We start from the raw sequence: 26,236 nt of genomic DNA, 5'->3' as shown, positions 1-26,236 counted from the left end.
TGAACCAGAACTAGCCTGTACACGATTCATAAACTATAAAGAAATTTAGAATAGAAAAACAGAAATGTCCTGTACAGGCCACTAATCCTCGTGAAAGAGAAGAGAGAAACTGGACTGATTTAGTTAGAATGGAATAATTATCTGGCTCAAAGGAAAAAGAAAAGCAGGACTGGCCTCCCTTTTCTCCTTACCCCCATTCTGTCCTTATTTCCTCTTCCACATTGCCTTTACCATTGTTTACAATAATCATTTTATTTTGTTAGACCTTTCATCCTTGGCGTGGTCTCCCCTAACTTTTTGCCTCCGTTTCCCAGGTTGCTGATGTGTGCTGGACTCTGTTCTTGCTGTTTTTGTTACTCTGGGCACGTTAGCACTGCGATTCAGTGCTAAAGTGCAAGTGCTCCTGTATATAATGTGTACGTAATTGGCTTTTCATGATGAGCATATTTGATTTACCAGTAAGTCCCTAGTACAGTACACTAGAGGTGCCTAGGGCTTGTAAATCAAATGCTACTTGTGGGTCTGCAGCACTGGTTGTGCACCCACATTAGTAGCCCTGTAAACATGACTCAGACCTGCCACTGCAGTGTTTGTGTGTGCAGATTTTAACTGCCAATTCAACTTGGCAAGTGTACCCACTTGACAGGCCTAAACCCTCCCTTTTATTACATGTGAGACACCCTTAAGGTAGGCCCCAGGTAACCCCATGGGCAGGGTGCAGTGTATGGTTAAGGTAGGACATATACTAATGTGTTTTATATATCCTGACAGTGAAATACTGCCAAAATCGTTTTTCACTGTTGCAAGGCCTATCTCTCTCATATGTCAACATAGGGGCTACCTTTAAAAAAGTATTAAAGTGTAGATTCCCTTTGGGAGCGGATAGACATGTGGAGTTAGGGGTCTCTGAGCTCACAATTTAAAAATACATATTTTAGTAAAGTTGGTTTTAAGATTGTGTGTTTGAAAATTCCACTTTTAGAAAGTGGGCATTTTCTTTCTTACAACATTCTGTGACTCTGCCGGTTTGTGGATTTCCCTACCAGGGTCAGTTTGACAGTTGGGCTGTTTTCACTTCTCACTAGACAGTGATGCAAAGGGGGCTGGGGTGTAGCCTGCATGTCCTGATGAGCCATCTGTGCTGGGGGGAGGAGTGGTCACTTACACCTGAAAGGGCTGTGCCTGCCCTCACACGATGCAGTCTCCAGCCCCCTGGTGTGTGTCTGGGGTCTGGCCTGGCCAAGGCAGGATTTCACCAACAAGAGAGACTTTCCTTTGAAGTAAGCCTACTTCAAAGTCCAAAATGAGTATGAGATCACTTCTGGACAGCAAGAGGAACCTCTGCCTGGAGAAGAGCTGAGGAGAAGTGCTGCCCTGCCTGTCACTGTGCTTTGTGGAGCTATCCTGCAGTTGCTTCTTCTGCCTGTGGAAGGGGACAAAGACTGGACTTTGTTGTCATTCCTGTTTGTGAAGAAATTTCCAAGGGCTTGACCTGAGCTTGCTTCCTGTTGTTGAGGTCTCAGGGCCATCAAAGACTTTTCCTGCCAGCACCTGGAATCTCTGCTGAGACTAGTGCCCTGCCAAGTGGTGCCCTATCCAGTTCCTGGGGCCTTGGAAGGTGAAGCTGGCAGACTAAGACTGAAAACCCACGCACAGACCACCATGCGGGGAAAATAGATGCACCTTCCAAAACGCAGCATAAAAACGGCACCGCCGGCTTCGTGGCAAAAATCCACACTCCACCGGCATTGCAGCTGGAAAAATCAATGCACGTAGCTGGAAGAACGACATGCAACACCCACTGACAGAGGCTGATAACGTCGCAACCCACAGAGCGCAGTTTTGATGATACCATGTGGCAGGATTTTCAATGCAAACCTTGCTGGGCACAGAAAAACGACGCAATGCCTGCACCAACCTGAGGGCTTTCCCATATAGATGCATCACTCTCCTGCAGAGAGGAAAAACGACACACACCAACCCGACAAGGAGAAGGAGAAAACGCATGGTCTTGCTTGCTGGTGAGAAATCAACGCATCGCTAACCTTTTTTGATGCACACTCGCCCGTGCGTGTTATTTTGACGCTACCCAGGTACTTTTTTAATGCTAACAGTGTTTGTACTGTTTACTAACGGATTTAAGACCCTTTTGCTTTTAAAATTATTAACTTGACTTGTGTATGTTGGATTTGTCGTTTTGGACTTGTTTTGTTTAGATAAATATTTCCTATTTTTCTAAACCGGGGTTGTGTCCTTTTGTAGTGTTTTCACTGAGTTATTGTGTGTGTGCTGGTACAAATACTTAACACCTAGACTCTGAAGTTAAGCCTGCCTGTTTGTGCCAAGCTACCAAGGGGGTGAGTGGGGGTTAACTAAGGGTGATTCTCCTTTACCCTGACTAGAGGGAGGGTCCTTGCTTGGACAGGGAATAACCTGACTGCCAACCAAAGACCACATTTCTAACAATTGTATATAGTACTACATACCCCTGTTTACATTGTTTCTATGCACTGTAAATAATAAATGCCATTAATCAACGTATGGTGTTCGTATCGCCTTTGAGGGACTGCTTTCATTATAATAGGCAAATGCACTCCCTTTATTAGAGAATCTCAAACAAATAAGGGCCTTCTTTGGTATCTATTACCCTTCAGTTGCACCCTGTTTTTTTGTTTCTGTGCAGAGCACCAATAACATAGGACTGGAAGCAAAGTGAAAGGGACCATCATTAAGTGAAATGTCTCCTTGTATCAATATTTTGGCGCAAAAAAACATTTGACAAAAGCACCGCAATTATCTGCATACATTCTTTTGTTTGCTGTACATTTATCACAAATTACAGGTTTCCTGTAAATTTTTGCTGCGAATGAGGTAGAATTATGTGAAGCAGATTATTTGCAGGAATTTCACGTTACAAGCACATGTCATTTAGCGGTTGCAGCTGCGACCCCTAAGCTTGCCCATTGTGACCCATGATACTGCCTCTGTGACTCCTGGCCTCAGAGGTGGCAAAAGCAGTGCCAAGAACACAGGGGCAGCTCATCCTTAAGAAAGTTGCTTGGGGCTCCACTTCCTTGTTTTCAATCAGTGTTTGAAAATTACACTATTAGTAAATAATATATTATTCACTATTAGTGTACCACAAAGGGAGTACAGTTAGCTGGAATATGATTCATTGGAGGCTGAGGAAAGTAAAAAAACACTTCTAAATGTACTTTGTGTGTATGCTTGTAGATGAGAGCGTGCTTTTGTAAAAGAAAGTGTGTGTATGAGTGAATGTGTGTTTGTGTAACCATGCGTGAGAGTGAAAGTAAAGATGAAATGGCACATGATGTGATTCTGGCATTTTGGTGAATTGACGTCCATGGTTACAAGTGTAACCCAAAATTGCGTGAAGTATGCCGGTGTTCGTTAAATTTGGCCCAAGCGTAGTTGTGTCCTGCAGCGCCATTGCAATAGCCTTATACAGAGCACTCTCAATAGAAAATAGTGCTGTGAGTCGGCATAGGAAAGTTCAGTGCTCTTGTGAGTTCCTTAAAACATGCTTTTACCTTCCCACCACTTTCACATTCTACCTTCTATCTCCCATAAACAAAGTACTGATAAAAATGAGGAAACTAGTTATTTTTTTCCATCTCCCAACAATAGCAAATATATGTTTATATTGTGAGTGCAAGAGCCCTCGAACAATCAATTTGTTTCTCATAGCAGAAAAGGTGAAAATCATGCTTCCAATTCAAAGTTTTTCTACAGTGGATGATTAGAGTCCTCATTTTAAAATGTATTTTTATGGTTCCTTTTGTTTCACCTTGTCTATCCCTAATATTTGGCGGAGGAGGTGGGATTGATTTTACCCTCACTTCAAAGGAAACAAAAAAACGAACAAAATGACAAACACTCATGTAAAGGCTTAATTGAATGAGAAGTGTATGCGATCCCCTTGAACTTAACTGTGCAACAATGTGAGAGCAGCTGGGTGGCTGCTCAGGCATGCACTTTAGAGGGACCATAGTGTCCTCCACTGGTTGCCTTTGGACCAGACCTTAGGGGTCAGGTGATAATTTCCCAGATCTCCAGGCTTTGTTATAAAGTGGTTGAGCATGAATCCTCATTCTCCACTTTCCCTATGTTTTTAACCTTGGTCCTAACCTTCTCTTTTTGATACAATAAAGCAGACTTCTGTGGGGTTAAGAACCAATTTTAATTCGTTCACTCTCCTGCCGCAATTAGTGTCTGACCACTACGATCATTACGGCAGCCACTTTCAAAAAGATCTCCGGCAAAGAGCCCCCTAACGGGAAGCCCGTCAGATATTGCACTGCCAGTCTGACGAGGAGCAACCCGATGATGAAGCATGACATCCATTTGGATGTGTGAGGGCTCTTGCTCCACATTAATGTTCCCCTAGATATATGGAACAGTGTACTTATTTATTGTGTGATTAGTCATTTTGTGAGACCGTACACTGGACCAACAATCTACCGATCCCTCTCTTTGTTGATGCCTTTGGAAAACCACATCCAATCAAAAGCACTTTCACAACACAATTGAGACAGTATCTGAGGCACCTTGTGACTCCTTACTGTTCTTCTAGAACCTTGAACTCTGCCTATCTAAGGCTGACTCAGGTAGCATGGATTCACTTCACTAGACAGGGAGGGAATTCAATTATTTTGCACCAAAACTATGAAACTTCCCTCCGCCTCTACTGCTGCCTCAGTCCAAAAGAAGTACTATTCTGCAAATATCTGAAGACTTCGCTGCTTTAATAGTGTTTGTTCAGGTGGCTGATATAGTTTGTTCCTAGGCATTGGAAAATTTTATTTGATTAGCCATGCACTGTAAAAATATCTGACAGAAATAGAACGTTTTTCCATGATGGTACTTTGAGGTGACACATTTTGTGTCTACTACCAGCTATTGGGGGGTTGGGAGGCTGGGGGAATTGGACACCTGGCTGTTCTCTAACCATTGGGGTAAACATTCTCAGGGGTCAATCCTTCCACTTTTGCAGCAGTTCCCCTTTGTCCTACTGCAAACAATCCCATAATACACCTTAGCCCAAAAACTTAAGTTGGGGAAATATTTATCTCCTTGTGCAAAGCCTGTGCACCCCCTCCACAAGAGGAGTGTACAGGGTAATGAGTAGGAGTGAAAATTTGATTACACTTGCAGAATTGGGAGAATTTGGTCACGCCACATTACTCTTTTAACGTGGCACTGCGGCAAAATTCCACAGTTGCTGCATGGCAGAATCTTTCTCCCATTTGAGCAACAGGAACAAAGTGTGGTTTCAACAAACAAGATTTGGCATCCCCTAGTGAGATTTTCGATCACTAGAAAGTCGTACAGTGTAATTATCTAACTTGAGTGGTGACACGTTCAGAGAACTGCTTCTCAAGCAGATTTTCTGCTTGGGAAGCAGCAAAATCAACATGAATTTGGATTTTTGAGCAACTATTATACCTGAACAAATAGTTCAGGTACATTTTTAGCAAAAAATACATTTCTTTTTACTCTTTTTTTCAAGAGGAAGGAAGAGCCACAGAGACTCCATCCTCTTCTTGTCCAGAAGGCTTCTCCCAGTGCTTTGTCAATCCCTGTCACTTTTCATTTGGATTCTGAGGGGAAAGGATCATTCTTTGTTTGTAATTTCTACTGCCTATACCTTTAGATTTCTTTGTGAGTAACCATGTAAGTTAAAGTACTTTTTGACAAGTCTGTTTGATGGAGGGCATGCAACTGCAATTTTGTTTATCTTTTTGTTTTTTCTTCCATTGGTAAGTTTGACTGTGGGTGGCATGGAGTTGCAGTAGGTTCCTATTGTGCATTATCATGTTAAGTTTTTTCTAAAGGAACAACTTTGCAGAATTTGGAAGGGATAAGGGCCTAGTTTTAAAACGTTTAAAGTACTTTGCCTTCATTTTCTTTAGTGTTGTTTGCCAATTTAGCACTAAAAGTTTGTTCATTATATTGCAGGGCCCAGTCTTCCTACGGGCTACAGCCAACCAGCCAGCCATTACTAGGCAGGGAACTCATTTTTTAAGTTGTTTGAAATATACCCAAAGGTCCACCACTCCTTCTCTGTTACATAATACATTTAATGCAAGCTGATAGGGTAGATTGCTTTGAGGTTTGGACAGCGAGCAATAGACCCACATCTGGGCATACCTTACCAATTAGGGTTAAAATAACAGCACTGCAAAATAAAATTGTGGGTCCAGACTGATTTGCATATGGCCTGGTCCAAACTAGGCTGATAAACCAAGGAAAATAATGATGGACTAAACCCAAATCTGTGGCTGGGGGTGAGTGTTTGAAAATTTCAATACTCCGTCCATTGTTTTATTTTGTGGTGTTGATATTTAATTCATTCATTCATTCATTCAATAAGGGTCAAAACTTTTTACGATGTTATATAAAAAGTAATGCTGTAAGTAGATGTGCATTTATTTTATCTAGATGACCTTGAAAAAAAATAGATTGACTTTTCGACTAAGTGATTGTATTTCCATTGACAGGAACTGGATACTAACAGGCCTTGTCTGTATAGCGTAAGGATTAATATTAATCATGTAAGATAAAAAGGTATTATGACTGGTACCTTCCTGGCACTGTCTCTCCCTCTTTTTCTGCATGATACCACTTAACATATGAAATAAAATAATCAATCACAATTTTCTTTTCACTGATACGCTCTGCATCGTCTTTGCATAGAAATACAGTTCAAGCAGTAGATGTCAAAGAGCTGCATCAACTCAGAACGTTTGGCTAATATCACAGAGCTCATATCTCATAGATTTCACACAATCTCACATTAGGTAAAGGGGAAAATTAGTCTTGGACACCTGGAAGAATTCCTTCTGACCAAAAGTAATGATCAATACAACATTACATGATGTTCACTTTTGAATAATAGTTATTTTCACTTCACACAGGGGTGATGGAGATGTATTTCTAATAGCAGACAAGATAATTACTACAAACTATTATATTTATCTGTTGTAGCCTTGAGAAAGCCATGTAGGAGGCAAAACATGTGTCGGCTGCAAAGACAACTTAGATTTCAATACTAATGAAGTGTGTTATCTGGAATAAAGCTGTAGATACAACTTTTTCTTCAATGCAAAAAAAATGTTTCATCTGCAATAAGCATTTTCAATAAAATGTGATCTGTATATACATTAGAAAGGAGTCTGTATTGATCAAATCAAGGGTAGATTTTCTAACTTTGCTCACAAATGTATTAAACAATTTCTGTGGTATATGATTTTTTTTAAATATTTCTTTTGATTTGAGGGATGATTTTAAAATAAATGCAAAATGTGTTTTTTGTGGTTTACATTTTTCTGCAATGTGTTAGAATATTTTGGGGATGAAATTTCTGATGCCTTGGGATGTTGTTGGTGAATTTTTAAAGTTGACATTTTTTTGGGGACATTGGTGAATTAAATGGTAGTTCTTTCTTCTTTGTTTACCATGCCTCCATCTTTGCTGGCCGAGTGGCCATTTTTTGCGTGGTTAGTGTGTGCTTGCCATAGGCCACAATTTTTACTTTGTTGTCCGTGCCATGTGACAGGATGGCCATTTTGTTTTCTGCAGTCAGTGTGGATTTGGCCATAGGTCTTCATAGGTTTTCTCTGTTGTCCATGCCTTTGACCTTGGTGGCCATGTGGCCAGCATTCATTTTGTACTCAGTGTGCTTTTGCCATAGGCCTGCCATATATTATTTGTAGTCTATGCTTTTGACCATGGTGACCATGCAGCTGGTGGTCATTTTGTAGTCAGGGTGCTATAGGTCAGTATGTGTTCTTTGTTGTCCATGCCTTCACCTTTTTGGCCATGGGCCAGGGCAGACATTTTGTGAAACCAGTGTGTACTTTTTCTTCCACTTTTTAGAGCCATTTTGTAGAGACAATGATAGAAGAGGCATATGCCTTTTGTTTTCATTGTTTATTTCCTGATATGAGTTTAATGTGCTTGAGGATTATTGAAGTATGCATGTACAGTTGTTATTACTGCATTTTCCCCATTTTTCTCTGTGCCCCCCTTACCTCCCATAAGATTTGTCATTGTCCCTAGGGAGACACCAGCAATTTTTTTCCCTGTACCCCCTGCCTTCCATAGGAGCAGACCGGAAATAATTTTCAGAGGATTATTTAATTTCCCCCCTCCTTGCCAAAGGCAACAGGTGCACACCAGCAAATATATTTAAGAATTATTCCATTTACCCTCTACTTCATTAGGTGTTTTAATAGGCCATAAACTCACCTCACTATCCACTGCACTCCCTGCCTGCTTCAAGTGTCTTATAGGCTTTAGATGCACATAAAGTAACATTTTCAATCTGTATATTGCTAAAATATTATGTTTATGAATGGCTTAGAATAGATGTGTTACTGTTAATTATTTTTGATGCCCTCACTCAATTATACTGTCTATAGATTTAAAATGCAAATGCCAGGCTTCACTGATTTTTTTTCTTGTTTGTTTTCAGGTGCCCAAGAGAGACATCACACACAGTACCTTCAGACAGAAGGCTGACTAACACCACCTGAAACCTCCTCTGCTTCCGCGTATGCAGCTATGTAACTGCCAGAGCTTAGAGTAGGGTGTTCCTTCCAAGAAAGTGGTCAGTGAGGTGGAGAAGGATATGGCCACCACTGGTGTGTCACCTTCCACCTTTTTCAGAAAACGTGGTGTACTTGCTGCACCCTCCTCTGGACAGCAAAAGGCCACTAGCAGCACTCCTGCATCATCATGAGCATCACCCCAACCTATGGCTAAGCCCAAACCCATGTCTCTCAGCGATCCAGCCACTGTAGACATAACAATGAACAGAGTCAGAACAGGAGTTGTCTGAGTCACAAAGTTTCCTATCGGACAACAGTATCAAAACTGTACTTCCTGAAGTAGGAGCAGAACAGGAGGCTAAGCTTTCTGCTGAGGTTGCGATTCAATCATGATCTTCACAATCTCCAGCAAAAGAAAGGGTACTCCATTATCTTCTCCAATACCTCCATCTAATGCTGTGGACATGGAGTAGACCATGGCCAAGTCTGAGACCCCACCCAAGAGGCAAGGAAAGTTCCTGAAAGCATTAGAATTATGAAAAGTGACAGTGATGACGATGGACCAGTGATTGTCAGTATGGAGGACAGCTGAGAGGGCACTGATGATCCCTCCTATTCAACCTCCTCAGAGGGATATGGTTCCACCACCACCTCTATTGGCTTCTGTATTTTTAAGCCCCCATTGAGACCTGCATCCGGCACTACTGCAATCTAAGTACACTCTACAAAGAGTCATGCGACACAGCCACCTACCTCCAGCTCTTCAGGCAGTGGCACTAAAAAAAAAAGTTAACCTCTGCAGTTTAGGACTTCTTTGCAACTGGCAGGCAGGAAGATAACATTGATGTATGCTCCATTTGCCACGCAAATGCTCCCAGAGGTGAGCCACGTTCGCACTATGGTACTGGATGCCAAACATCCCATCTGAGAAAACATCACACAATCCGGTGGGAGGAGCTCCTTGCAAAGAATGTGCTGGTGATTATGATGAGAAGGGAAGCAGCTCAGTGCACAGTGATAGAAGAATGTGGCCATGAGGAAGAAGAGGGTGATGATGCTATACAAAGCATCCCTGTTCCCAGTGGTGTGCCAGCATCACCTCCCTCAGCAACCTCCAAATGGCACAAGACTCAGATGCACAATCCTCTTTCAAATACATTGATTACTACAAGATACACATTGAGTATACCACCTTCTGGTTCCCTCCAGAATTTGCCTGTGTCAGTGGCACCACAAAAGAAAGAAATCTAAGCTATTACAGGCACATTTAGGCAGGAGGGTCCCTACGACCACAACCACCCAAATCAACATTTGTACAACAGGAAGCTGGCCAAAATGTTAGGGCTGGGCCCTTTCTCTGTTTTGTGGATGAAGTGGGATTTGTAAAACATGTGGCAGCCATATGCCTGAAAAAGAAGGTTCCCAGCCAGTCATATTTTGCCAGAAATGCCATTACTCAGTCATGGTGTGCTGCAATTGGTTAGCCAAACCATGCAGCACAGTGCTGTTCAGTTCCATCTGATGACAAATGTGGACCAGTTGTCAAGCAACTGTTTACATGTACATCGCTGGACACTGAATCTCTTTTGTGGGGGTTAGGCAACAGCTATCTGCAGGTCTCAGAGCTAAAGAAAGTTTTAAGGACATTTGGTGTCATGCAACAGTATCAATGTGTAGGAAAATGCCACTGTTGGCCTGGTTACCCACTAACATTTTGCCTTTTGTTGATGCCAGCTTTGATTGAAAGTGTGCTGGGAATGTGCTAACCAGGCCCCAGCACTTTCCCTAAAACTGTACCTTTGTCTCCACAATTGGCACAGCCCTGGCACACAGATAAGTCCCTTGTAAAATGTACCGCTGGTACCAAGGGCCCTGTGGCCAGGGAAGGTCTCTAAGGGTTGCAGCATGTATTTTGCCACCCTGGGGATCCCTCACTCAGCACATGCACACTGCCTCACAGCCATTGGCTACTATCCTCCATCCCTAAAACATACCATTAAATCTAGTATTTAGGGACAACCCTGAACCCAGAAAATTTTATTCCTGATGACCTAACAAGAAGAACTGCTGACCTGAAAACCCAGCAGAGGAGGAGACGACAACTGCTTTGGCCCCAGCCCTACCGGCCCGTCTCCTGATTAAAAGAACCTGCAACAGCGGCACATGCTGCGGGCCCAGCGACCTCTGCTGACTCAGAGGGCTGCCCTGCAACTCCAAAGCACCAAGAACCTCCCGTGGACAGCAGCCCTGTCCAAAGCAACAAGAAGAAACCATCTTTAAAGGAACTCTCACCTCACTCCAGAAGCGTGAGTCCCCACCACTCAGCACCTGATGCCCTTGGGCCGCGTCCAGAGAAACCAAGGCCTATAGGGGACCCCCCTCAGGTGACTCTGATGATGTTTCCACCCTGAGCCAACTTCTCTACACCCCCAAGACGATGCCCGGTAACATAGAAACCAGACACCTGGAAGAAGCACTGCACCTGCAGCCCCCAAGTTTGTGAAGAACTAACTGTAGGAAAGTACCATCTTGCCTGGCATGTTACCCCCATTTTTTACTTATGTGTCAGTTTGTTTTTGCCTGTCTCATTGAGATCCTGCTAGCCAGGACCCCAGTGCTCATGGTTGTGGCCTGAATGTGTTCCCTGTGTGGTGCCTGTGTCACTGAGGCTCTGCTAATCAGAACCTCAGTGTTTATGCTCTCAGTCTTTAAAATTGTCACTGAAGGCTAGTGACCTTTTTTTACCAATTCTGATTGGCACACTGGAACACTCTTATAGTTCCCTAGTAGATGGTACCTAGGTACTCAGAGTATTGGGGGTTCCAGGAGATCCCTATGGGCTGCAGCATTTCTTTTGTCACCCATAGGGAGCTCAGACAATTCTTACACAGGACTGCCACTGCAGCCCGAGTGAAATAACGTCCACGTTATTTCACAGCCATTTTACACTGCACTTAAGTAACTTCTAAGTCACCTATATGTCTAACCCTCACTTAGTGAAGGTTGGGTGCAAAGTTACTAAGTGTGAGGGCACCCTGGCACTAGCCAAGGTGCTCCTACATAGTTCAGGGCAATTTCCCCAGACTTTGTGAGTGCGGGGACACCATTACACGTGTGCACTACATATAGGTCAATACCTATATGGAGCTTCACAATGGTAACTCCAAATATGGCCATGTAACATGTCTAAGATCATAGAATTGTCCCCCCCATGCCAAATCTGATATTGGGGTGCCAATCCAATGCATCCTGGGGCTCCAGAACGGACCCCAGATACTGCCAAACCAGCTCTCTGGGTTTTTTACTGCAGCTACCACTGCTGGCAACCCACAGACAGGCTTCTGCCCTCCTGGGGTCTGGGCAGCCGAGTCCCAGGAATGCAGAACAAAGGATTTCCTCTGAGAAAGGGTGTTAGACCCTCTCCCTTTGGAAATAGGTGTTAAGGGCTGGGGAGGAGTACCCTCCCCGGCCTCTGGAAATGCTTTCAAGGGCACAGATGGTGCCCTCCTTGCAGAAGCCAGTTTACACCGAATCAGGGATACCCAGTCCCTGCTCTGGTGCGCAACTGGACAAAGGAAATGGGAGTGACCACTCCCCTATCCATCACCACCCCAGGGGTGATGCCCAGAGCTCTTCCAGTGTGTCCCAGACGTCTGTCATCTTGAATGCAGAGGTGTTAGGGCACAATGGAGTCCTCGGAGTGGCCAGTGCCAGCAGGTGACATCAGAGACCCCTCCTGATAGATGCTTACCTGACTAGGTGGCCAATCCTCCTCTGAGGGCTTTTTAAGGGTCTCTCCTGTGGGCTTCTATTCAGATAACGAATGCAAAAGCTCACCAGAGTTCCTCTGCATCTCCCTCTTTGACTTCTGCCAAGGTTGACTGCTGACTGCTCCAGGACGCCTGCAAAACTGCAACAAAGTATCAAGAAGACTACCAGTGACATTGTAGCGCCTAATCCTGCCGGCTTTTTTGACTGTTTCCAGGTGGTGCAGGCTCTGTGGGCTGTCTGCCTTCACCCTGCACTGGAAGCCAGGAAGAAATCTCCTGTGGGTCGATGGAATCTTTACCCTGCTAATGCAGGTTCCAAACTTTTGCTTCACTGGTCGTCTGGGTACCCTCTCATCATGATGAGTGTGGTCCCTGGAACACAGGAGCTAGATCCAAGTGATCAACAGTCCAGTGGTCCACCTGTCCAAATTTGGTGGAGGTAAGTCCTTGCCTCCCCACGCCAGACAGTAATCCTGTGTACTGCAGCTGCTAGGGCTTCTGTGCACTTTGGCAAGGAATCCTTCATGCACAGCACAGCCCGGGTCCCTAGCACTCTGTCCTGCATTGCTCAACTCGCTGAGTTGACCACCGGCTTCATGGGACCCTCCTTTGTAGTGTTGAGATGACTGCCGTGCTCAGTTTTCTTGAACCTGTGTTCAAGTACTTCTGCGGGTGCTGCCTGCTTTTGCATGGGCTCTCTATACAGTATTGCTGAGCACCCCCTCTGTCTCCTTGTCCAAGTGGTGATCTCCTGGTCCTTCCTGGGCCCGGGCAGCACCCTTTTTCTTCAACCGTGACCTTTGCAGCTAGCCAGGCTTGTTTGCTGTCTTTCTGTGTGAAACCAACTCTGCCTCCTCCAGCACACCGTGGGACATCTTCTGTACAAAGGAGATGGTCCTGGCTTTTTCCGTTGTTGTAGAATCTTCAGCTTCTTCCACCAGGAGGCAGCCATTTTGCACCTTCATCCGGGTTTATTGGGCTCCTGCCCCCTTCCGGACACTTTCGTGACTCTTGGACTTGGTCCCCTTCCTTTGCAGGTCTTCAGGTCCAGGAATCCGTCGTCCGTGCTTTGCAGTCAGTTGTGGTCTTTGCAGAATCTCCTATCACGACTTTAGTGTGTTTCTGGGGAAGTAGGGTAACTTTACTCCTACTTTTCAGGGTCTTGGGTTTGGGTATCTTGGACACCCTTAGTGTTTTCTTACACACCCAGTGACCCTCTACACACTACCCTAGGCCTGGGGTCCCTAAGTGGGTCGCATTCCACTTTCTTACTATATGGTTTGTGTTACCCCTAGGCCTATTGCATCCTATTGTATTCTACAGTGTTTGCAATACTTTTCTAACTGTTTACTTACCTGATTTTGGTTTGGGTGTATATTTTGTGTATTTTACTTACCTCCTAAGGGAGTATATCCTCGGAGATATTTTTGGCACATGCTCACTAAAATAAAGTACCTTTCTTTTTAGAAACTCTGAGTATTGTGATTCTTATGATATAAGTGGTATAGTAGGAGCTTTGCATGTCTCCTAGTTCAGCCTAAGCTGCTCTGCTATAGCTACCTCTATCAGCCTAAGCTGCTAGAGCACTACTAATCTACTAATAAGGGATAACTGGACCTGGCACAAGGTGTAAGTACCATCAGGTACCCACCATAAGCCAGGCCAGCCTCCTACACCAACCACTGGTGCAACAGGCAGCCATCACCCTTGCCAAGTCGTGGCTGGCCTGAATAACACCCCCCCCCCCCCGTGCCCTGCGTGCATTGTCTGAGTGACCCCCGGGTTTCTCCATTGATTTCTTTACAAAACCTGACGCCCTGTTTGCACACTGAACCTGGCTGCCCCTGTGACGCTGAGGGTGTAATTTTGTGTACCTGCTTGGGACCCCCCCCCCAATGATCTACAAAACCCCCCTGGTCTGCTCCCTGAGGATGCAGGTACTTACCTGTTAGCAGACTGGAACCGGAGCACCCCTAGTCTCCCTAGGCGCCTGTGTTATTTGGGTCCCTCTTTGACTTCTGCACCTGACCGTCCCTTTGTTGCTGGGTGTTTGGGGTTGACTTGAACCTCCAACGGTGGGCTGCCTATGCCCCGGAGACTGAACTTATAAGTGCTTTACTTACCTCAAAAACTAACCTGTACCTACCTCCCCCAGGAACTGTTGAATTTTGCAGTGTCCACTTTTAAAATAGCTTATTCCCATTTTATGCCAAAGCGTGTACATTACAGTTTTGATTCAAAGTCCCTTACATTTAATGTACTTACCTGCAATTTGAATCTTGTGGTTCTAAAATAAAGAAAATAATATTTTTCTATATAAAAACCTATTGGCCTGGAGTTAAGTCATTGAGTGTGTGTTCTCATTTATTGCCTGTGTATGTACAACACATGCTTAACACTACCCCATGATAACCCTATCTGCTCAACCACACCACCACAAATAGAGCATTAATATTATCTATTATTGCCTGTCAAGCCTCTTCGGGAACCCCTGGACTCTGTGCACACTATCTCTCACTTTGAGATAGTATATACAGAGCCAGCTTCCTACATTAGTGGATCAGCGGTGGGGTCTAAGACTGCATTTGCTGGACTACTCAGCCAATACCTGATCACACAACTAAATTCCCAAATTATCATTAGAACACTGATTTTTGAATTTTAACTATTTAACCAAATTTTGTAAAGTACTGCTAGGGCCTTGTGTAAGTCCCTGTTAGCATTTCTTTTTAAGGTTAAAAGTTTTGTAAAAGTTAGGATGTAAGTATTAGAAGGAGTTTTTAGTTTCTTAAAAAGTAATCCCAACTTTTAGAGACATATTGAATAACCCGGAGAAGATGATGATGGAACTCAACCTCACCCCTTACCTGCATCTAGGGATGTCAGAGCTAAGGTCCCTCTGTAAGTTAAAAAAGATGAAAACTGGGTCCAACCCTACCAAGGTCAAGCTCCAGGAGCTCTTAGCAGAGTATACAATGGACCACCCCCCTGAGATGGAAGATCCTCCCTCAGATGGTGAAGAAAATAGTGAACAGGAAGAACTCCCCCCCTCCTGTCCTAATTAGGGAGACCAGGGCTCCACGAACCCGGTCTCCACAAATCATAGTCAGAGAGCCTGGTTCTTCCACAGGGGAGTCCAGTCCCTCTGTAAGCATTGAAGACAGCTTCAATGAAGAGGACATCCTTTTAGCAAGGATGGCCAAAAGATTAGCTTTGGAGAAACAGCTTCTAGCTATAGAAAGGGAGAGAAAAGAAATGGGTTTAACACCAATAAATGGTGGCAGCAACTTAAATAGGGTCAGAGAGAAAACCGACATCCTAAAAATCCCAAAGGGATTGTAACTAAATATGAAGGTGGTGGTGATATCAACAAATGGTTCAACAGCTTTTGAGAGAGCGTGTGCAACCAGAAAAGTAAGCAGATCTCACTGGGGAGCTCTCCTGTGAGAAACGTTTACTGGAAACTGTAGGGATAGACTCCTCACACTCTCTGGTAAGGATGCAGAATCCTATGACCTCATGAAAGCTACCCCGATTGAGGGCTTTGGATTTTCAACTGAGGAGTAAAGAATTAGGTTCAGGGGGCTCACAAATCCTCAAGCCAGTCCTGGGTTGATTTTGTTGACTTCCCAGTCAAAACACTAGATAGTTGGAAAACTGGCAGTGGAGTAAGTGACTATGATGGGCTGTATCATTTATTTATGAAAGAACATCTGCTAAGTAATTGCTTCAATGATAATTTGCATCAACATCTGGTAGACCTAGGTCCAATTTCTCCCCAAGAATTGTGAAAGAAGGCAGACAACTGGGTCGAGACAAGGGTGACCAAGACTTCCACAGGAGTGACCAAAAGAAAGAGGTCACAAAGCCACCCCAGGGGAAGGGTGGTGCGACATCCAAGGAAAAAACAAAGTCTTCTACAGGGCCCCAACAACCTGCTCAGGAGGGTGGGCCCAAGCCTCTTCACAGTCTACAAATGGGTACAAGGGTAAGAACTTTGATCCCAAGAAGGCCTAGTGTCACAACTGTAGATAGCATGAACACCAAACTGGAGACAAGGCCTGTCCAAAGAAAAGTCCCACAACTACTACTCCAGTTAGCACTGGAATAGCCAGTTTCCAGGTGGGATCAACAGTGTGCCCAGAGCAAACCAGGATTCACACTGAAGCTACTTTAGTCTCTGAGGGTGGGGTGGATTTACCCACACTAGCTGCCTGGCCGCCTAACATGCAAAAATACAGGCAGTAGCTCTTGATAAATGGGAATAAGGCAGAAGCCCTGAGGGTTACAGGTGCCAGTGTCACCATGGTGACAAACTGGTATCCCCAGGACAGTATCTGGCTGGACAGACATATTCAGTCACCAATGCTGACAATGAAACTAAAGTCCATCACATTGCAATGGTGACTTTGGAATGGGGAGTAGTTACTGGCCTGAAACAGGTAGTGGTCTCTTCTGCAATCCCAGTTGAGTGTTTGCAAGGGAATGATCTGGAGTCCTCAGCATGGGCTGAGGTAGAGCTCAAGAGCCATGCTGGGTATCCCTGAACTGGTGTGTGTTAAGACAAAAGCACAGAGCAGAGCACAGGGTGAAAAATAAATGTTGGAGCCTGGAATAATGGCCCAACCTTCCAAGAGAAAAGGTAAGAGGACTGGGGGACCACACTCTGTACAGCAACAGAAACAGTACCACTCTTCCCAGGAAAATGTCCTATCCCCTGAGGGAACTGAGTCCATGGAGCTGGAGCCTTACCAGGTAGAGCTCTTGGGCCCAGGTAGACTCTCAAGGTGTGCCAGGGACAAAATACTTTTCCCACTCTTGAAGGCCTGAGACAGCAAGCGGCTGAGCAAGAAAAAGGAAGTGTCAGTGGATCCCACAGGTTCTATTGGGAGGATGGACTCCTTTACACTGAGGCAAGAGATCCCAAACTTGGGGCCACCAGGAGAGTGGTAGTGACTCAGGAGTTAAGAGTTTATCTTCACCTTTGGCCACGACGTTCCCCTTGCTGGGCATTTGGGACAAACCAAGGCTTGGGAGAGATTAATCACTTCTATTTGCCCAATATGTCCCAGGAAGTAAGGGAGTTTTGCAGCTCCTGTGTCACCTGTCAAGTACGTGGCCATCCAAAGGTCCCCCCTCCTTCCACTTCCAGTGGTAGGGGTCCGCTTTGAAAGGGTTGTTGTGGACATAGTGGGTCCACTTGAACCTCCCACAGCCTCAGGGAACCAAAACATATTGGTAGTAGAGTAGTGGATCATGCTACCAGATACCCTGAAGCAATTCCCCTTAGATCGACTACTGCCCCTGCAGTAGCCAAAGCAGCCATAGGTATTTTTACCAGAGTGGGATTTCCTAAGGAGGTGGTTTCTGACAGAGTTACCAACTTCATGTCAGCTTACCTGAAACATATGTGGAATGAGTGTGGGGTAACTCACAAGTTCACCATACCATCCGCAAACCAATGGTCTTGTGGAAAGGTTACACAAGACATTGAAGGGCATGACCATGGGGCTCCCTGAAAAGCTCAAAAGGAGATGAGATGACCTCCTGCCATGCCTGCTTTTCGCCTACAGAGAGGTGCCACAGAATAGAGTAGGGTTTTTCCCCTTTGAGCTTCTGTTTCACCATTCGGTCACGGGACCACTAGCACTTGTAAAAGAAGTCTGGGAGAGACCTCTCCCTGGACCTAAACAAGATGTAGTGGACTATGTACTAGGACTCCGCTCAAGGATGGCAGAGTACATGGAAAAGACAAGCAAAAACATTGAGGCCAACCAACAACTCCAGAAGTTGTGGTATGACCAAAAGGCTGCAATGGTTAAATTCCAGCTAGGGCAGAAAGTCTGGGTTCTGGAACCTGTGGCTAGTAGGGCACTCCAGGACAGATGGAGTGGTCCTTACCCAGTGTTAGAAAAGAAGAGTCAGGTCACTTACCTAATGGACCTAGGCACTAGCAGGACACCCAAGAGGGTGATCCATGTTAGCCGCCCTAAACTCTACAGTGTTAGGGCAGACATAACCATGCTGAGGGGTACTGATGAGGATCAGGAAGCAGAGAGTGAACCTCTCCCTGACCTCCTCTCAACTGACCCTAAAGATGGCTCAGTAGATGGAGTTATCTACTCAAATACCCTCTCTGGCCAACAGCAAACTGACTGCAGGCAAGTCCTACAGCAGTTTGCTGAGCTTTTTTTCTTTGACCCCTGGTCAGACACACCTGTGTACTCATGATGTAGACACAGGAGACATTTTACCTGTCAAAAAGAAAATATTCAGACAGTCTGACCATGTCGAAGAAAGCACCAAAGTGGAGGTCAACAAGATGCTGTAATTGGGAGCAATAGAGCACTCTGACAGTCCCTGGGATAGCCCAGTGGTTTTGGTCCCCAAAACCTATACCAAGGATGGAAAGAGATGAGGTTGTGTGTGTACTACAGAGGGCTCAACTCTGTCACCAAGACAGATGCTCACCCCATACCAAGAGCAGATGAACTGATTGACAAATTAGGTGCAGCCTAATTCTTAAGTACCTACAACTTGACAGCAGGGTACTGGCAAATCAAAATGGCACCTGGAGCAAAAGAAAAAACAGCATTCTCTACACCTGATGGGCATTATCAATTTACTGTTATGCCCTTTGGCTTAAAGAATGCCACTACCACTTCCAGAGGTTGCTGAATTAAGTCCTTGCTAGCTTGGAGTCCTTTAGTGCAGGATATCTAGATGATATTGCTGTCTTAAGCTCCAACTGGCAGGATCACCTGCTCCACCTGAAGAAGGTTTTGCAGACCCTACAAGCAGCAGGCCTCTCTATCAAGGCATCCAAATGTCAGATAGGGCAGGGTACAGTGGTTTACTTGGGACACCTTTTAGGTGGAGGCCAAGTGCAGCCATTACAACCCAAGATCCAGACTATTCGGGACTGTGAAGCTCTAAAAACCCACACTCAAGTCAGGGCATTCCTTGGCTTAACTGGATACTATAGGAGGTTTGTGAAGGGATATGGATCCATACTGATTCCCCTCACAGAACTCACCTCCAAAAAGATGCCCAAGAAGGCTAACTGGACCTTAGACTGTCAAAAGGCCTTTGACACCCTAATAGAAGCTATGTGCTCAGCACCAGTTTTGAAAGCTCCAGATTATTCTAAGCAATTCATTGTGCAGACAGATGCCTCTAAACATGGAATAGGACCAGTCCTATCCCAACCCAATGATGATGGCCCTGACCAAGCCTGTTGCTTTTATTAGCAGGAGGTTACTCCCCAGGGAGCAGCACTGGAGTGCCATTGAGAGGGAGGCCTTTGCTGTGGTTTGGTTTCTGAAAAGTTTGAGACCATACCTGTTTGGTACTCACTTTATAGATCAGACTGACCACAGACCTCTCAGATGGCTCATGCAGATGAAAGTAGAGAACCCCAAACTGTTGGGTTGGTCCATATCCCTACTGGGAATAGACTTGGTAGTGAAACACAGACATGGGACTGCCCATGCCAATGCAGATGGCCTTTCTAGGTTCTTCCACTTAGAAAATGAGGACTCTCCTGGGAACGGTTAGTCTCATCCTCTTTCGTTGGGGGGGGGGGGGGGTGTAAAAATAAAAAAATAAAATGCCACTATTGGCATGGTTACCCCTAACCTTTTGCCTTTTGTTGATACCAGCTTTGATTGAAAGTGTCCTGAGACCCTGCTAACCAGGCCCCAGCACCAGTGTTCTTTCCCTAAAACTGTACCTATGTCTCCACAATTGGCACAGCGCTGGCACACAGATAAGTCCCTTGTAAAAGGTACCCCTGGTACAAAGGACCCTGTAGCCTGGGAAGGTCTTTAAGGGCTGCAGAATGTATTATGCCACCCTGGGGATCCCCTCACTCAGGACATGCACACTGCCTCACAGCTTGTGTGTGCTGGTGGGGAAAAGAAGACCCTCAGGGTGCCATGCCCACAACCCACCACCTGTGGCATAGTTAAGTCACCCCTCTAGCAGGCCTTATAGCCCTAAGGCAGGGTGCACTAAAGCACATGTGAGGGCATATCTGCATGAGCACTATGCCCCTATGTTGTCTAAGCCAGTTCTTAGACATTGTAAGTGCAGGGTGGCCATAAAGAGTATATGGTATGGGAGTTTCTCAAACAAGAACTCCACAGTTCCATAATGGCTACACTTAATACTGGGAAGTTTGGTATCAAGCGTCTCAGCACAATAAATCCACACTGATGCCAGTGAAGGATTTATTGATAAATGTACACAGGGGGCATCTTAGAGATGCCCCCTGCATGCCAGTTCAACTGCTAGGGCTAGGCTAACCGGTCTCTGACAGCGTGCCACTTCCAGACTAGTTTCTAGCCACATCGGGTGAGTGCCTTTGTGCACTCTGTGACCAGGAACAAAGCCTGTCCTGGGTGGAGGTGCTTCACACCTCCCCCTGCAGGAACTGTAACACATGGCGGTGAGCCTCAAAGGCTCAAGCCTGGTGTTACAATGCCCCAGGGCACTCCAGCTCATGGAGATTCCCACCCCTCGGACACAGCCCCCACTTTTGGGGGCAAGTCCGGGGAGATAATGAGAAAAACCAGGTCCATTCGTAAGGTGACCAGAGCCGATGTGACCCCCCCCCTCCTTAGAAAATCCTCCATCTTGCTTTGGAGGATTTAGCCCAATAGGATTAGGAATGTGCCCCCCCATCCCCAACGGGAAGAGGCACAAGAAGGATGTACCACCCTCAGGGACAGTAGCCATTGGCTACTGCCCTCCAGCCCTAAACTACACCTCTAAATCTAGTATTTAGGGGCAACCCTGAACCCTGGAAATCAGATTCCTGATGACCTAAGGAGGACTGCTGACCTGAAAACCCCGCAAAGAAGGAGGAGACGACAACTGCTTTGGCCCCAGCCCTACCAGCCTGTCTCCTGATTCAAAGAACCTACAACAGCGATGCAGCCTGAGGGCCCAACAACCTCTGCTGACTCGTAGGACTGGCCAGCAACTTCAAAGGCCCAAGAACCTCCTGTGGACAGCAGCCCTATCCAAAGCAACAAGAAGAAACCATCTTTAAAGGGACTCTCACCTCACTCCAGAGGTGCAAGTCCACACCACTATGCACCAAACGCCCCGGTCCCGTGTCCAGAGAAACCAAGGCCGCATAGATAACCCCCAGGTGACTCCAACGATGTGTCCACCCTGAGCCGACCTCTCTACAACCCCACAACGACACCTGCAGAGGGAATCCATGGGGAAATCCCATACAGTTGTAAACATCTTGGAAGAGATGGTTCTTGAGTGGCTTTGCCCCAGAGTTCCCAGAACTGGATTTGTTGCCATGGACAATGGCAGTAATATAGTCAAGGCTATAGTAGATGGTTATTTCAGGGTCCTGTATTTAGCTCATTGCATGAACCTGACTGTGCAGGACTCTAAAAAAAGAAGACATATATAGCAGCATACTGGCTACCTGCTGAAGAATCTGTACCCATTTGTCATTCTTTTAAAGCCCAGAAGCAGATGATCCTTCAGCATACTAAAAGAGTATCAGTTAAAGCCTTCATACAGGAGGTGACAACATGTTGAAACTTGACCTACTAGTTGGAGTGTCTGTTCGAGCAGTACAGACCGATCACAGACTATGTCCTTCAAAGAGGCAGGGATGTAACTGGGAATTGCATGAGAATTGAGATGAACAAATTGGCGCTAGTCAAGTGCCTAGCACAAACCAAACTTCCTTTTGAGACTTTCACACAAGAAGTCAGTAAAGAGGACAGTACGATGAGCCAAACAATCCTGTTGTTGCATCTGCTACAAGACCAGTGGATGAAGGTGGCACAAAGGTTCATGTGTGTGTTTACAAATAAGCATATGAGGTGGTTCACAGCTTAATCCTTCACTTGAATGTTAATCCAAGGCTGCAAAGAGAGATTGTGTCATTCAAAGAGTACATATGATTCACAATACTATATCCATGACACAAAACAATTACTAGCCACTTTCATTCTTTCTTCAGAAGAAGACATTTCACTTCACAAGACCTGGATTGTTGATCAAGCAAGAGACTTCGAAGAAGAACAGCTGGAAGGTAAAGGACTGGGCAAAAATTCTGGTGTGCAGCATGTAACCTGCAGAAAAGGCAATGCTGTTGTCACATGGCCAACATGATCATCGCCAGCAACAGAAGAATCAGACCCAACCCCTGCAATGGCTTGGTTTCAAGTGGCATTGCTTAAGTAAAGTGCAGAGGTCAAGTCAACCAAAGTCGAGGAAGTGACAGCACCAATGGCCATACAGAGCATGGTCCAAGTCTATTTGGGTGACTCAAGAGGTCTACCTGGATCAAAACCAACTGGTCTATTGGAATGGGAAGATGTGACAATTGCCAGAGCTCAGCAGGCTGGCAATAAAGTATCTGACTTGTCAGATAGTCAGTGTGTGTTCTGAGTGCATTGTCAATGCTGCTGGCATAGTTGTCACAGTCAGAAGGACCAGTCTCTTGTCTCAAAATGTGGAGAGCTTGACCATGAAAAATGAACCACCACTTCATACCACAAGATTACACTGCTCCTGAAACAGCACAGGAGGAAGATGAGGGTGATTGGTCAAACTCAAGTGTGTTAGCTATTCAACTACTGGCCAAATCCCCACGTTTCAGGATAAACTCTACTTCTGACTTATTTTTTAACTGCTTTGCAAGACAAAGAAAGAAAAACCAGGATTAAGAACATTTATATATTTATATCTGGCTTATACAGCCCCATTTATTCACATTTATGGAGTGGAGTTGTACCAGTGTACACAGACGAACCCTCCTCATTCACTTAAAGGACATGGAACAATACCTACCATTCCATTCCTTTTCTCACTCCCTATTTGGACTGCTAGTAAAGATTAATTATACAAGACTGCCATTGTTTGTTGCTTCCATGGCAAAAGAGGAGATACAATAGACAAACGTATACTATGCTTGGAATAGGTCACTATTGCACCAATGAATGATATGTTGAGTGATTTATGATTTGTGTGGTGGCTGGCAAGGCGTTACAACTAATTTGCACATTTGATTTGTGATGTTTAGGGCCCAATGGATGATTCTGCCTGAATGACTGAATTGCCTTCACACGTCATTATATTTATGTACATAGTCCACTCCTTTCCTGTACTTCTTTTCCAGGTTCTTCAGACACGGCTCAGTTTAGTTAACAAAAGTACACAGTATTCACTCCCATGACGAAACACATGTTTACGTGTGCCTTAGTCTTTGTGTTAACAATGTTGTGTGTCTGGATTGATACATTTAGGAGGCTGGGGAAGATCCTCCTGGGCTGAGAGCACCGTACTTCAATATTAACAATAATCTTATTTCATTACTCAAGAGGGGATTGTTTGGGAGCGCTATTTTCCCTTAACGTTTCTTCCCATTAGTTTATTATATACTGTGCTCAAGGGTTAGCAGCTCCAAACACCTTGATTTTTCCTTCAATACAATGTTCAACATGGACCGTGCCAAATTAGCGGCGGATTTATTCGGTGACTCTGGGACTGACAATAATGCCCAGATTTCCAATCCTTCAGGGAGTAGACTGGAGAAGGTTGGACTTCGTGACAAATTCATTAAACTAGAGAGATTGAAAAAACAAGAAGTCTCGAAATGGTGGGATGGGGCCACTTTGAAACATTACGTTAAACTTGACAGGATACCCAGAGGTTTGAGATCTCATATTTCTTACATTCGACGATTTGGACCCAGATTTACTGGACAGTTGGGAACAGGAACTGATATCAAGCTCCATGAGGCTGATGAATATCTTAATAGCAAATTTAGAGAGGAAAGTTTATAAACTTCAGGCAGATATAACTTGTTAAGAAACAGAGATCAAGGATATGAACATGGAGGCCACTGCAAAAAACTATGCAATCTTAAATGAGATCATTAGTCAACATCAGGTGGAAGTTACACGTAGAAAATCACGTAAACTGAAACGGGATGAGTTGGATTATATGAGAGGGAGAGTCTTTACATTTTCACGCAAATACGATCACCTAATTAAGGGGACTGACTGTTTGCAGACTCGGCAAACGGGCTCTCAATCATCACTTAGCAACATCTCAGTTAGTAACGGTGAGTCTAGCGATGTGTCCAATACCTCGGGACAAGATGCCACTAACAAACATGGCACTTTGTCTTTTTTAGCCGAGGTTCAGAGGATCAGACAAGGGCAGTGGGAGACAAACAGACGCACAGAAGACCCGTAAAACAAGGAGAAGTAAAAGGAGGGGGGATCACACGGAAAAATCAGGAATGCAAACCAGGTCCTGGCACAAGCGGAAATGAATGGGAGCAGTGGTGAGGCAATTACCATTATTAATTTATCCAACCTAGAATTATCAACACATGCTAATACATTATTGGGAAAAGGTCTGGATTTTTTCCCTAGTAATTTTGCGGATTTTCAGAAAACTAAAATTTATTTTTTCAAATTTATTAGGAGACTCAAAGTCAAAAAATTATTTAGTATCCACACTGGCATTAAGGATGGGGAGATTCTATCTGCTTGTAGTAAGGATTACCATTCTCTTTCCATTAAGGATATATAGGATGCAGCCATGCTCCTTTCCATCACTGATTTAGAGCAAGATCCCACCTCTATCTCCAAGAGTTTGGAGGATCTGGACATTGTTCCAGACACCATAGCAAGTGGTCTTAAATCTAAGTCTAGATGGATACCTACTCTTGGTGGAGGTAACTGCATAGGTACTTTTTTTAAACTGGTATGGCAGGATCTTATTAAAGTGGAAAACAGGAATAGGGCCCATCGACAGACTCACTGCAACAACCTGAATCAGGGGGAACTGGAGTGTCTAAAAAATGTACGTACTTGTAGAGAGATTACTATTAGAAAGGCTGACAAGGGTGGGAATATTGTAATCATGAACACCCAGGACTACGATTTGGAGATCACCAAACAACTAGGTGATCCAGATTGTTATGAGAGAATTAATTCCAACCCAATACCGGGACTTTCCAACAGGATTAATACATTTTTGAAATCCTGTTTTGATCAACAACTTTTGAGAAAGATGAATATATGTACCTACGAGTATTTAGACCTAGATACCCATGTCTATATACATTACCTAAGATCCCTAAGGACTCTCGCTCACCACCTGGTAGACCTACAGTCTCAGGAATTGGTGGTCCAACCGAGAGATTATCGGAATACATCAACATTTTCTTGCAGCCGTTTGTTACTAATCTTCCTTCTTTTATTAAAGACACTAAACATATTCTCAGCATCCTTACTGACATTACTTGGGAGCAAGGTATGACGCTAGTGACTCTTGATGTCACTTCATTGTATACGAGTATTGATCATGATTTAGGCATAATCGCCTTACGCCACTTTTTATATAGTCAATCGGCCAGTTTATATGAACATACCAACATGATATTGGACATGGTCAGGATGATTTTAGATAATAACTTTTTTCTCTTCAAAAGGGAGTCGTATCGACAAAAAAAGGGGGTGTAGCAATGGGATCTCGTTTCTCGCCAGCATATGTGAACCTCTTTATGGAGTTCCTAGAACATAGATTGATTTGGGGCCAGGAGGCGAAAACTTGGAATTCAAATATACTTTTTTGGGGTCGATACATCGACGACTGCATTATGATTTGGACAGGAAATACTACTGAATTAAATGAATTTATTAGTTACTTGAATTCCAATGATTTTAACATCAGGTTTACCTGGGAATGTAGCAAGACCAGTATCACTTTTTTGGATGTAGAGCTTTTCATCCATAGAGATAAAATTGAGTCGCCTCTATAGGAAAAGCACATCTTGTAATTCAATTTTGCACACAATTAATGCACATCCAAAACATCAAATTTACTCTATCCCCTATG

The sequence above is a fragment of the Pleurodeles waltl genome, chromosome 2_1, assembly GCF_031143425.1.
Source record: "Pleurodeles waltl isolate 20211129_DDA chromosome 2_1, aPleWal1.hap1.20221129, whole genome shotgun sequence".
In the NCBI taxonomy this organism is placed as follows: domain Eukaryota; kingdom Metazoa; phylum Chordata; class Amphibia; order Caudata; family Salamandridae; genus Pleurodeles; species Pleurodeles waltl.
This window is presented reverse-complemented; position numbering follows the sequence as displayed.